Source organism: Ambystoma mexicanum, chromosome 6p, assembly GCF_040938575.1.
Source record: "Ambystoma mexicanum isolate Mex_15411 chromosome 6p, UKY_AmexF1_1, whole genome shotgun sequence".
Classification (NCBI taxonomy): Eukaryota; Metazoa; Chordata; class Amphibia; order Caudata; family Ambystomatidae; genus Ambystoma; species Ambystoma mexicanum.
Window position 1 is genome coordinate 1,098,046,031 of NC_090935.1, and position 12,025 is coordinate 1,098,058,055.

The window sequence follows — 12,025 nt, forward strand, 5'->3', positions numbered from 1 at the left end:
GGTTGCAGGGGGAGGTCAAAGGGGGTGGGACAAGCAGAGGGGACGCTGCCGTGGGCATTAGTATGCAGCGAGGGGCTCGCAGCCCCAAAATGGTGGCATGGGGGGGGCAGGAGCACGAGATACACACACGCTTACCTGGGCCAGGATGGAATGAATGAGAGGACCTTGAAGAGGAATATATGCACCTTTACAACTGAGAACGATTATATAAATTAATCTAAAATAGGTAGGTGCATTAAAAAAAAAGTAGAGGAAGACAAAAAAAACGCGTTCTGTCAAGCCTGAGACATCTTGACTCTGTTCAATTGAAAACAGACTGCATACTAAAGGCGCAAACAAGGACACCCTCGCTCTTTTACAGCTTAACACTCCCTTCCTCAGTCTAGCAACCTGGCTCTTACACCCTGGCGCTCTAGCACCTTCCAATCAATTCAAAAATATGCTACAATAAATTGTGTGTTTGTGCTGCAAAATTTTCTTTTTTATGCCCCACAATTTTAAATGTTATGCTGCAAAATCCTGGAGTGTCTGATTATTTATGGATTGTGTTTCTTTTTAAATTAGGTGAGTGAAAATCGGAGCATTAAAGGCCAAAGACGGGAACCCCTTCTCTCCAGATCCTTAACAAGAACTTCTTGAAGATATGGAAAAGGACATGTTGCATCAGGGCAGCAGTTTACTTTTACTGTAACCTATTGTAATATTTGTTAAATATGTCTATGAATATTTAAAAGGTGTACACATGTATTATACAAACAAATGTTGTAAAATAGTTTTTTGAGGTTGTAAAACTCATGTTCAATAGAGAGGGTATTTGTTTTGTTTGTGGTCTGTACTTGATGTACATGGCTCTTGTGCCACAACTGAACTTTAATCTAGTTCTAGATTTCAGCATATTTTGCTGCTGCTTAAATATTGTATAATTTACTTGTATAATTCTATGCAAATATTGCTCATGTAATAGGATTGTTTTGTAAAGGTATGTCTTTGTTTATTATTTTGCATATCACAACCCTGTGGTAGTATGAAATGCTACGGTTAACCGTCAAACACGCTATGCGTGATATATAAATATATATATATATAAAATATATTTTAAAATGCGCAAATATGAAGAAAAGCACGGTATTCTTGGTGTCTAATGTAGGTAAGGATGTGTGCAGGTTCTTTAGTCCTCTAGAGTATGTATTTTTTTTTTAACTGTATGTGTGCCTTTTTAGTGTGCTTCGAAATCCCTTGATGCTGGGAGTCACTTCTTCCAACTTCACCCTCTCTTCCTGAGTACCCGTGAGATAAGCATCGAGCACTTAGCCTCGTAATTCTGCCAGCAGTGGGTCAAGGAAACAGTACACTTTCCCACTCTTCCCTCTCGGCTCCCTCTTCTTCCATGGAGCAAGTAGCACCATGCCTCTGACTTGTAAAGAGTTACGCAACCTTCCAAGCACTCGCCCTCAATAATTGGACGCCTATTCTGTCTATTGGTGCGTTGTGTTTATCCCTAAGCTCTTACCAATGCAGCAAGAACGGTCGCAGTGGCATAGTTGTATTGAGGTGCATTCATTTGTGCTGCTACAGTGTTGTAAATATTAGAAATGGATGCGAGGCAGCACTCTGCCCAGATTTCAGCAAAGAATGTGGTTCATTGTTATAGAAACAGTCCTCAAATTCAGATGTTACTTTTAGAAATGGATGCGTAGAATACTTAACATTAGGCACTTTGTTTATATGACTGGCCATTGGGGAATTCCAGCAATGGCATGGCGGCTGGCAAGCTATCATTAGGAGTTTACTAATAGACTGAGCTTGTAGCAACCGCATGGTCAATAGCTTGCCTAGCCCTCCTATCGCAAGGGGAATTACTCCCGCTCGATAGTGGGAATCTCACAAAGTGAATCAACAAATTGTCCACTGCAAGCAGTTTTACCAAGTAGGCGACACAAATGTACAGGTTAAGCTTGTGGAATGTGTCCTCGAGGCATTCCATTGCTACTGCGTTGGGCTTGCTCGCTTGTCTATTGGAAAATCAGGGAGAGTGTTTGTGTTCCATGCCTTCTATTGTGCTTTTTGTATGTTTGGAGATGTATTTTTGTATTCTTTTGGGTGCATCCTGCACAATTTAGATGTCTCTCCTGAAGTCACATTGGCGAGGAGGAATTCAGTTTCGTAGCAACTTGTTCTATTTTATCGTGTATGTGTCTGTTTTAACCTTTCTGTGATATTTATATTTTTCTATCATAAGAATGTTTTCTCGCAGTATTTGTCATGCCAGTTTATAACAAAACAAAATGCAGGGATTTATATTTCTATTGGAAACACAACTACAGCTACGTTCTACATTCTAATGGAATTTTATTTGTATAGAGTGCTTACTAATGTTAAATAGTAAAGAGTATATAACATATACACTAAGGACTCATTGTAGCTTTTTAGCGTGAGGAGTTAAAAGGAAAATATTCATACTGGGTCTCGTTACCTGCCTTTTGCGGCAGGAGTGAGTGTGTCATTTCAATTACAAAGATAAAAGTATGCCATATAATTTATTTATATGAAAATTTATTTTTGTAGTGTACATAGTAGTCATCAAGTTTTTTGAAAGAAGTATATTTTTAAAGAGTTTATATGTAATGATGCCATTATGTTGAGATGTGGAACGTGATTATGGTGCACACTTTCATTGTAAACTCCGTTTGGGAAAGGACATGTTGAGCAGTGTTAAAGAGAGTGAATCTTGTGACCATTCTGAAATGTTTGTTTCCATTTGTGATCTAGTCTTGTTTTTTATTTTTTATTTAAATCCTGAGGCAGTGGAAATTGTACAAAACTCTCTAAACATTAACATTCAAAACACTGATAGAAATTCTAACATGAATAAAAATATAACTTATTACATATTTTTTGTTCCAGTAATTATTTTGGATGTATGCAAGCTTGTGAACTTCCTTGGTATATGTCAAAGTATGCTACTTGTACCGCATACAAGTTTCCTTGATCTCGCTCCTTTTGGGTTTCCACCTTCAGGTCCTTGGCTAAAAAACTAGAAACTTTCTTTATTTTACCACTCAATGGTGTTTGGGTGGATAGGTAAACATGGTGTCCCAGATATCAGTGTGACCTGATGACATGATACAAAATGGTTCTGCCATTTTGGTTCTGTCCCGGTGCTCGTTGAGGACTTGGGCCTTCCAAGTAGTAGGTCTAAACTTGGTTTATCCTATTCCTTCCCTCCCTCTCAATTTGCGTGATGCCCTGTGCAGTGGATAATGTAATTTAAGAGTCAAAACGGGAGCTATTGGAAAAGGGACCATTATTCCTTTGTGCTACCATGGGCTCTGCCCTGCTCAACCTGCTAGCTCCCCAAGCTGCACACTTTGGTTTCCAACAAGAAGCCAACTACCCGACTTCTGGGTCATCCAGGCAAGTCAGAATGCTTATTGGATAAGATTATTTGCCAATTACCCTCTATTGAAACACTCTCCATTAAATTAGTGACATTCAGTCAAAGGGACGATCATTTTGTTTCTAGTCTGATCACTCAGTTGTTGGACACAGACCTCGAGGTGGGAAATGTAAGATCTGCCTCAAAGCTGCTGTCTCTAAAAAAATGCACACATTTAGGGGATGCCACATGCTTAAAAATGTGCCTACATTCCTTTGCATTAGAGCATTTCCCCAAAAGTGTAAGTGTTTGAACAATGTCTTCTCCAGGGGTTTAAAATATACATTATATATATATATATATATATATATATATATATATATATATATATATATATATAATTTTATTTTTTTTTTATTTTTTTTCTGGGGCTTGAGATTCTGCTTAGAATCATATCCTTTGCATAGTCTGCCATCAAGTAGTTGGCTCAGAGTAACTTGTTTGTTCGAAGTAAAAAAATAGGGCATCGACAGGCGCGTTCCCGTCACACTATCCCCATCCTACACACAGATACCCATGATCCCTTCCCCATCAATGATCTCATCGGTTCTTTTTTTTGGCAACTGTTGGCAGCAAATCTCGTTGCGAAGAGAAATCTTTTAGCGCCATTAAATGCATGGCTGCCAAACTTCAACACCAAAGCACGGTCGGACGGTAGAACCTCTGATCTCAACCGTGACAAGAACAGTAGGGAGAGTGTGTTGTGGGGGGGGTGGGGGCGACAGCTTAATGTTTTGTATTTTATTACAGGCCGAAAGAACGTCTGACCCTTTTGCTCTTCTTTCACTAGGGCGGTGTCAATACCCCAAGGAATAAATTCTGCCCCATGTGTCATTTGTAATTCCCTTGAGAGATAGACACACACACACATAGGTATGTAACCGTTGTTTCCCAAGGGACTATGCCAAAGATCGTGGTCGGGTATGCCCAAAATTCAAACCGAAGAGACTTTGGGAGCACTGTCAAAAGCGATGGGCCTCTTACGCCATGAAAGCAGAATCAGAAGTGGTAGCGTACTATGTTAACCACCCCAAACTAGAGTTCTGGGTTTGAGACGCAGGGCTCGGAACTGACCCTCCCAAAAGCCTAGCAAGGAGACTCCTTTCCGGAAAGCCTCATGGCAGATTACCCAGCTCCAATGGTTTGACCGCAAAGCAGATTATGGAGAAATCCCCTGTTGATTGTGAGACCAGATAATCATAGTCACCAATATGAGGGTAGCCAAGAGAAGAGTATCAAGGGCTCGGCATCGACTCCAAAAAGAAGGGATACAGTAACCAGCATGAAGCAGAGATGTTTGTAGCCAGTTAGTATATCACAGACCCCCTTGAAACACACAGATACAGGGAAAGGGGGAATTAAAACATACAGCACTTTCCACACCAATGGCCTTCGCCGAAACACAAAACACACTTAATAAAACAAGACTTTGGTAGATCTGACTCCGAAGACAAGTGGGGCAATATGGCTACCAACCAAGAAGCGGAAATCTTAGTTTCAACAAAGATGCATAGCTTGACTGCCATGTCGGAGCCCTCCCCTCTACACCAAAGAGGGGTCGATGCAGGATTTTGGAGAAACCATGACAAAAATTGTCTCTTTCATGGAGAGGCATGGAACACCCTCCAAGAGGAAGAGAAGTACTTTAGATAGTGAGCCCCCTAAAGAGACAAAAGGCACACGTTCAGGTGGATTTTCACCCATAAGAGGGTAGCTGAACGGTTTTTATCTTTACAGAGGAACCAGACGAGGATGTATATGTCAATGAGATACTAGCCTTTTCCAGATGTCTTCTTTGTTTTCCATTGCTCTCATCAATAAAAATAAACCACCCAGTCTCCACTAAACCTGTTAACCCGAGGGTGTATAAACAGTCTAACTCTGACCCCATGTACAACTTGTCCCCAGATCGCTAGTCATCAACACAGCTAGGAAAAGGGGTAACACAGCTATGTCAACCAGAGTACCCTCCAGATAAGGAGAGCAGATGCATAAACTAGCTGGGACGTAAGGCAACAACTTCTGCGGCATAGTGTTAGGATTGCTAATGCAACATCACTAATGCCTAGGTGTAATAGGGCACAGTGGGACAATATAGAGCAACTAGTAAAGCATATCTCTACAGGAGCAACATGTGACGATAGGGTTCTTTCCATAGGATCATCCAGGAGGGGGAAAGACTGCAAATGAAAATAACACACTTGATGCTGCAGGTTGCAACGCTGACTGTTTTGAACCATCTCGTATGGCTAATGGGATCAGGTTTCAAAACGGATACAATCAATCCTATTGGACAAGCAAATGGTCGATGCAGGTCTGTTCGGCAAAAAAGGGTATACGTATATAAAACCGGAAAAAAAAACAAAAGGAAGAAAATGGTAATTACGGTATTGAAAGAAAATCAACTGCCGAAAATATCGAGCAAGGGGAGCAGCGGTTTCCAATGAAAGTAAAAAAAAAAATAGAGGACCCTGTGGCGCCGGTTCCCATCCAAGTGTGTCAAGGGAACCGGCACTGCAGAGGGATGGCAGAGGCGGCAGCTGCACACTTCGCTGTGTGCAGCCAGAAGGTGAGCAAGGGGATTGGGGGTGTGGTGAGGGGGGGTTGTCAGAAATGTGTGCAGGAGACAAAAACAAAGGTTATTTTTTTTCAAATAACTTTCGTTTTTTTCTCCTGAGATTTCCGATTCGATTACTTCATGGACTTCCTAACAAAGATCACGAAAACATTAAGACTCTGGGACAGATGTTGGCAGATCTTTTCACCAAGGGCAGTATTGGCTAATCAGTGTTCTTTTTTGTCCAATACATGGCAGCAAACCGGTTCCCACAGAATCTGGGCCAGAGAAGGTATTCGGGCACTCAACACAGATTTGTCTCCCTCCAGACAGCAGCTTAGAGGAAGGCCCAGGGGAAGAGGCCTTCTCCAGCATGAGGTCTTGGATGAATTCACATGCTCATGAATAGTCCCCATAAAAAGTCAAATCTGAAGATGGCCACCAGCGGTGGAGCCAAGGAGGAAGGATGTCCTTGGGTGGGCAGTATGGCCCAAAGTGACAGCAATAGGCTATACAAGCGACATTCTAAACTGCTTTATATTACAGAGGATTCCCAGCCTGATGGGGAATATTCATGAACATGTGAATCCATGTAAGACCCATGCTGGAGAACAAGTTACAGGTAAGTTACTTGTTCTTACATGTCACTGAACTCTTACTCCTAAGAGCCCTTTAAGACGAGGTAGCAATACTCGGAGGCGGATGGGGATGCAGAAGTACTCCAAAATCAATAATCAAAATGACTCGGGAAGTATGGCAAAGTGCGTTTGTTTTAATATCAATTGTCAAAAACAGGCAGTACAACGGGCATCATTCGACACCGCACAGCTCGATCTCGAAACATTTCATAAAAAACAACTCTTTTATAACAGAAATTCGTCACTGCTGATGTCATACTACATGGCAAACATCTAAACTTATGAGTACCTGTGGTTGGCTTTCAGTGAACATCTATGTATACATTCTATATAGCCACTGGCTATGATTGGGTGCCTAAATCAGGTGGGCATCAAAACCCACCCCCAATAATTGGTGATCATTGTCACTAAATACACGACGATCAATTGGTTCTTCAAACTGTAGGGCTCTTCATTACACGGCCCACCATGATTGGTTTGGCACCCTTGTACCCCTTCTAGAATCTTCCACATGCTAGCAGCGCACAGGCTACCATCCCAGGTGCATGGAAGCTTGGCCCACCATCCATCAACACTCCTTCAGTCTATCAGACAATTAAGCTTTTGAACATGGCCTTGTAACTGTAATAAAGGAAGTATAGCTTCACTGTGTCTTTTAGGTTTGGTACAGCCTGACCCAAGCTATTTGGATCTCACCCATGTGACTTGAAGACCACTCTTTTCAAGCTTTTACAGCTTTTAATCCTATTAAATAATGAACTGTAGAAACCTTTAGTGTTGTTCATGCTGCTTCAAACAGACAAGTGTTTCTCACATTCATTGTAGCCTTCTTGACCGGCATCAGTTTCACTGTGGCCTTATTTCCTTGGTTCTGGGCCAGCCCCATCTTCTCTGAAACTTGGCTTGCCATAAGTAATTTACAACTGCGCCACTCATTTTGAAAGTCTTTTACTTGTTCATTGGGGGTTCAGGCCTGCTAAAGTGCGTTGTGGAATCATCCAGGTAATATACATTTCTATGTATATACATTGGCGCCTCGCCGCAATCTAATTCACTACGTAGCAAGCCTTATGAATACTTTTTCCTACTTGTGTTTCAGCACTGTACACGTGTAACCCGATTTACAGATTATTCAGCGTTTCTGTAGCATGAGCATCTTCATCTCGAGCCTGAAATGTTGCTCATCTGTTCTTCAACTCTTGCTGTTTCGTTCCTTCTCTCCATCCAGCCTCTAGATACGTCAACTCTTATTTCATATGACATCAGCAGGCTCCTTTCTTTGTTCAAATGCACATTACTTCTGGTACTTCATCCAAAAGAATACTATGTCTCTGCATTTAGGTAGGGTTTCCTCAATGGATATCTTGTCTCGAAGGTTCTCTGCGGTATTGGTATACAGACTGGGACTGCACATGTATGACGTCATCTCTGGTTCCCAACATATAGGCAACATGGGGGCGGAGCTTGGAGTGAGGATGTCTGACTGTACCTGTACACTGCCCCCTCTGGGCAATTCATCGACCACTTAATTATCAATCTTTACATCAAAACATCCTCGTCTGAAAAACTTTCTTTGGGACTCAAATCTTCATGACTCCTTTCAGACCGCCCGCTGATTTCACATGCTCATCAACGCTCCAGGTCATAAGTGTGCAGTGTCCAGTAGAACTACAGTAGACCCATCTTCCCACATCTTCCGGTGTCTTGGATACAGAAACTTTGTACCTTCAGGTGCGTGTATGCTGGCTTTCACATAGTTTCTGATTTTTTCATTTGTTAGTTCCTTAGACTTCCATCGCGATTCAACATCAATCATGGTCTTCATTCCTACAGCTATTCTTTGCAGTCTGCTTGCATTGTGGGATTATTATTCTGATCACACAAAATACAAGCATGATCCTCACCAACCAGGGCACCAAGAAACTTGAACATGCCCGCCATCCATTATGGAACCCATGATAAAACTGCTCCAAACCAATTGTCAGTAATTCATCAATCATCTGGACGTGCAGATCTGTCAACATGGATATGCCTCTTTCAAGGTGCCATTCTCATCGTCATGAGAAGGTATAAATGTACAACATGATTCTCCAATTTTGGCACAAACACCACCATACATAGCTGTAATCATATCCAAGACACATCTGTTCTGAAGAATCATCAGTCTTATGGCTCTCCGCTCCTTCTTGATTGCGTTGAATCCTTTTATGGTAGTGTTGATCGTTTGCAGAAGTTCCTTTCTGGTTATCTGCAACCATTTAGTATTTGCATCCGTCTGGATCCTGGGCATGAAGATTATCGTGAATATCAATGAGGTCTTGCTGAACAGTCTGTGTTCATATGGGATAGAATCAAAAGCTTCTATTGATTTTGCTGAGAAATAGTTCTCCCTCTTCAATCGGCTCAAAAGTTCTGCAGACCTCTTCTTTCTAAGATGTGCATCTGCATTTGGGAATTCACCAATCCTCCAATCACTTTTCAGAATCACCAAAACGGGAACATGAACATTCACTATATAACAGTCCTCCCAATTCCTTGGGCAGCTTCATATACGCTCTGGATCCACAAGTCCAGTAGTGATCCATACTCTTACGTCCCGTCCCCTTTCCTCCATACTGCATGGGAGACGGAACCTTTTTCACCAGAAAAAAACTTCTTCCCCTTTAAAATATAGAGGCGCGCATGGGTTTGGCCTGACTCGGCCCTCCGGCGCCACACCTCAGTCCCCTTTTCCCACGTCGACCGCAACGGACCAAATTCACCAGCCCTCCTTGGTTTTAGCTTTGGCCATGTAATTCCACGCGCAGATACTTCTTCTGTCTTTGTCTTTTTTTATTCAAGTACTCGGTCCTCAGGCATCCCGCTCCTCCCGGCACATGTCAACTTCAACAGGTGTCCATCCAGCAAAGGACTTTCCGACTTCAGACCCCCATGCCCTCTGCATCCGTTGTCTTGGCCCCGACCATGGCTGTCAAGCTTGTACTGCGTGCAACACGCACTCTTCGTGGTCTCCGAAGAACAGACTAGCCAGGGGGAAGGAGCTCTTCCAGAGGTGGCCTCCAGAAGACATATAGGAGTTCGTCAAACATTGATCCAGGCCCAAGGTACTGCCACTCTTTTCCAGCGCACCCCACAAGGGAGACTCCTTTTCAGGGACTCTCCTGCCTCTCAGGTTCTCATACCAGCACGAGTATCGAGGCTAATCCAGCTACCGGCCGACAGGCCGAGGGGTCAGTTGATCCTCCCGGTGACAATGCTGAGGGACCAGAAGGTATTTTACCGGTTCTTCACCAGAGGGGCCACACCCTACTACCGGCAACATGTCTGATGGGGTGCCTATACATGGCACTACCGGCAACTCTACTGAGGGTGATATGCCTACCAGATATCGATCTGTGGTGCAGGGTACGCCTCAGGATCCACACTCAAGAGTCCTGGACGAGGCTGGGCCCAGTGAGCCAAGCAACACGATGCAGGCACATGGAAGGCAGTCCGACAAGATAGCCGCTGTGCCAGACCTCATGGGCACCCATCCGATACCGAACCAAGGAAGGGAGCAGGTTGAAGAACGAGTGTCAAGGTGGGGCTAGTGTCAACCAGGTACATGGCCTACAGCCACTTCTTCATTTGCGCAGGGTAGGTTCCTGCTGCGTCCGTACATCTCCAGCAGCTGCCCACTACCCTGTCAATATCACCTACCACCCCTCCAGCCTGCGAGGACAGGTTCTTCGAAGGGTTCCTCCGGCTCATGAAATCTCCTCGTATGGGGGTCATCCTCAGGGATGCCATCAGGGATGCTCCTGCTAATGGCTTCAGTGCCGCAGGACCCAGTACAGATGCTGCAGGCCCCAGTGCAGCACCTGCTGCCCGCTCCGTCCCTCCAACCGATAGTGCTGGCGGTTCCATACCAGCCACCGGCTCAGATCTCCACACCCCAGCTTTCGGCTCCCAGATCCCTCCTCCTGGGCTGGACCCCCAGTGGGACACGGATGAGGAAGAGGACCCCGACACACCAGCCAAAGCCTTCCTCGAAGATCTTGCAGGGCTGGCAGAGTACTTGGGCCTGCCTCAACCCGAAGTTGAGCAACCAGCAGAGGGTGTGCTTGCCAAGGTCCTCATGCTATGCACTGCAGCTAGAACATGGATCCCTATGCAGAAGGCCGTTGTTGCCCTGGCCAAAAAGGGGTGGCTCAAGCCTCACTCTGTCCAGCCGGTCAATTAATGCCTGGACGGCAAGTACAGGCAAATGGAGGGGGCTACACTCTTGCTATCGGCCCATCCTCAGCCACACTCTTCGGTGATGGCTTCGGCATAGCTCTACTCCAGGCCTCAGTCGTCATCGGCCTCTTTGCAGACTTTCTCCCAGAGCTTCCGGCGCAGAGCCAGTCACGAATCAAGGCGGGACTGGCAGAGGCCAAACTGGTGGCACAACACATCATGGAGTCCACTGTGGACCACATTGACACCTCTCGCCGGGCCATTTGCATTGCAACGGACATGAGAAAAAACAGCCTGCCTCTGTGCTACTATGTTCAACCCGGATGTCCAGGAGCACATTTTGGACCTGCCGTTCGAAGGGGGTGACCTCTTTCACTCCACCACGGACGAGGAGCTGGATAAAAAGAAAAAACGCTCGCAAGCGGCGAAGTCTTTATCCATCCTTACAAAGACCACGCCCTAAGCGTACACCCATTGACAGCAGCCCTCGGACAGGGGGCGTACATATGGAGGCTTCTGCGACCGTTCGCCGACCCAACATCGGCGCAAGCAACAAAACGGGGGGGGACGGAGAGTAAGTGCTTTTTCCAGTCCAGCTCCTCTGCAACAGCTTCAGAGGGAAAGAAGGCATGACACGCCCCTCCGGGTGACGCGTCTCCAGTGGGCGGCAGGCTTGCTCTCCATTCAGACTTTTGGCGCCAGAATTTTGTGGACCCCTGGATTCTCTCCATAGTCTCCACGTGGAACAGTCGTCCTATCCCTGCCTCTCCTCCCTCTTCCCCTCCACTGCCACAGGTTGGGATAGCAACTCTTTTGGCAGAGATCTAGTCGCTCGTTGAGAGCCAGGCAGTGGAGGAAGCCCCAGCCTACCAGCGAGGCTTGGGCTTCTACTCCAGGATTTTCGCCATTCAGAAAAAGAACCAGGCGGGCCTGAGGGTTGTGCTTGTCCTTTCCACCCTCAATCCCTCCCTACCTTTACAAAAATTCAAGGTGGTTACGCCAAAGCTCATAGCAGAGACACTGTGTAGGGGAGACTGGATGTGCTCCCTGGATCTGAAGGACGCGTACCTACACGTCCTGATTTGGCAGCCTGATCTTTCTTTTCTACGGTTCAGAATCATGGGCTACCATTTCCAATACAAGGTGCTTCCCTTCGGCCTCAACTCAGCCCCCAGT

At 45.1% G+C, this 12,025-nt stretch overlaps 1 protein-coding gene across 2 annotated transcripts in view; it reads left to right on the plus strand.

Moving 5' to 3' along the window:
- The window catches only part of PTCH1 (patched 1), a 154,781-nt gene extending 151,892 nt beyond the window's left edge, over positions 1-2,889 (plus strand). For both annotated transcript variants that reach the window (XM_069625703.1, XM_069625702.1), the window contains exon 24: positions 565-2,889. The gene's annotated coding sequence lies outside the window, so the exon portion shown is untranslated. The remainder of the gene's footprint in view (positions 1-564) is intronic.
- The last annotated feature ends 9,136 nt before the right edge of the window (positions 2,890-12,025 follow it).